At 46.3% G+C, this 2,354-nt stretch overlaps 1 pseudogene; it reads left to right on the top strand.

The window, feature by feature from the left end:
* Positions 1-372: 372 nt before the first annotated feature.
* LOC129674146 (probable ATP-dependent RNA helicase DDX56) lies at positions 373-2,124 on the top strand (annotated as a pseudogene).
* The last annotated feature ends 230 nt before the right edge of the window (positions 2,125-2,354 follow it).

Here is a 2,354-nt window from a genome sequence, read left to right as displayed (position 1 = left end):
CTTTCGTTCTTGTTCTTCAGTTGTTGTTTATTTTAGGTAATTTTATTATTATTATTATTATTATTATTATTATTATTATTATTATTATTTGGATGCCGTTTTATTTTCTAGTGAGCGAGAGAAAGAAAAGGTGTGGATGGATGTGGGTAGGAGAGGAGGAGGAGGTGGGAAGGACATGGAAGGAATTGAGGAAAGGGAAATCATAATCAGAATATGGTATAAAATTATTTTCAAAACAAAACAACAGCAAAAACAAAGAAAAAAAAAGGAAACAAAAGAAAGTAACCCAAAATGTAAGAAGATAAAGTATTTGAACGCCTCGTGTCTGAAACACAGAAATGTCGGACTTTTTGGTGGAGGCACGCCGTGGAGGACCAAGAAGTGCTGGATTTTGAACACGTGGGGCTGGATCCCCGGCTCCTGTAGGCTCTCACCTACTTGAGCCAGTTGCATCCTATGCTGATCAGGAAAAAGCCATACTCTGGCGCTGGAGGTGAAGGACCTCGTGGCCTGTGCCCACACAGGCGCTGGAAAGAGGGCAGCTTATGCTATGCTGATGCTGCAGTTGCTTCACAAGAAGACAGGTCCTGAAAGGGAACAAACTGTGAGAGGCCTTGTCCTTGTGCCCACTAAGTAGTTGGCCCGGCAGGCCCAGTCCGTGATCCAGCAGCTGGCTGCCTACAGTGCTCTGGATGTACAAGTGGCTAATGTCTCAGCTGCTGAAGACCCGGCTTCTCAGAGAGCTGTGTTGACAGACAAGCCAGATGTGGTGGGGAGGACTCCATCCTGAATATTAAGCCAGGACAGCTTAAAACTCCGTGACTTCCTGGTGGTAGATGAGGCTGACCTCTTTTCCCTTTGGCTTTGGGGGTGAACTCAAGATTTTTCTCTGCCACTTGCCTCGGATTCACCAGGCCTTTCTCATGTTGGCTACTTTCTTTTTTTTCTTTTTTTGAATTTTATTTTTTTCTTATCAGTTACATTTTATTAACTCTGTATCCCAGCCGTGTCCCAATCCCTCATTCCCTCCCAGTCCCTCCCTCCCTCCCTCCCTCATCTCCACCGTGCCCCTTGCCAAGTCCACTGATAGGGGAGACCTCCTCCCCATTCATTTGATCCTGTTTTATCAGGTATCTTCAGGACTGGCTGCAAAGCTCTCCACTGTGGAGAGGGGACTGCTCCTCCCTTGGGGGGTGGGGAGGCCAAAGAGCCAGTCATTGAGTTCCTGTTAGAAATAGTCCCTCCCCTCACAATGGGAAACCAATTGGTTACTGAGCTACCACAGGCTACATCTGAGCAGAGGTTCTAGGTTACATTCATACATGGTCCTTGGTTGCATGTCAGTCTCAGAAAAGACCCTGTGCCCAGATATATTTGGTCCTTGTGGAGCTCCAATCCTTTCCTCATCAGACTAACTCCCCTTCTTTCTTATGATTCCCTGTACTCTGTCAAAGGTTTGGTCATGAGTCTTTGCTTTGAAAACACTGCTAGTTAGAGTCTTTCAAATGCGTTCAGTAGACTCCTGTCAATGTTCAATGCGCATCCCATCTGTCTTTCAAAACGAGGATTGATAATCTTACCCCATGCTACTTTCAATGAGGGTGTACAGGCTCCGAAAGAGCTGGTACCTCATAACCCGGTTACCCTCAAGTTACAGAGTCCCAGCTGCCGCTGTCAGACCAGCTACAGCAGTTTCAGGTGGTCTGTGAGACCGAAGAAGATAAATTCTTGCTGCTGCATGCCCTGCTCGAGCTGTCACTGATAGGGGCAAAGCCTTGCTCTTTGTCAACTCTAGAGAGGGGTGACCGGCTCCATCTTTTCATAGAACCATTCGGTAGTCCCTCTTGCGTGCTCAGTGGAGAACTCCTGCTGCGATCCAGGTGCCACATAATCTCCCAGTTCAACGGGTCTATGGTTGTGTCATAGCAACAGTTGCTGAAATCTTACGACCCCCAGTCAAAGGCAAGCAGCGAGGTCGAGGGGCCAAAGGAGACAAAGCCCTGATCCAGAGCCAGTCGTGGACGGGGCACAGACTTCCACTATGTATCTGCTGTACTTAACTTTGGTCTTCCTCCAGGAGCCAACGTCCATGGAGCCGGCAAGACAGCTCTTCTTTGTTTCTGATTTTGTTAATTTGGATATCCCCCTCTCTCTGCCGTTTAGTTTGTTTGGAAAAGGTTTGTCTATCTTGTTGATTTTCTTAAAGAAACAACTCTTTGCTTCATTGACTTTATGTATTATTCTCCCTGTTTCTATTTTACTGTTTCCAGCCCTTAGTTTGATTTTTTTCTTGACATCTACTTTTCTTGGGTTTGCTTACTTCTCTTTATTCTAGAGCCTTCAGGGTGTTCTGT

Source organism: Psammomys obesus, unplaced genomic scaffold (genome assembly GCF_907164565.1).
Source record: "Psammomys obesus unplaced genomic scaffold, mPsaObe1.curated_primary_1811, whole genome shotgun sequence".
NCBI classification, from domain to species: domain Eukaryota; kingdom Metazoa; phylum Chordata; class Mammalia; order Rodentia; family Muridae; genus Psammomys; species Psammomys obesus.
The sequence above is the reverse complement of the archived record's forward strand: the minus strand, read 5'-3'. Positions and strand labels throughout refer to the sequence as shown.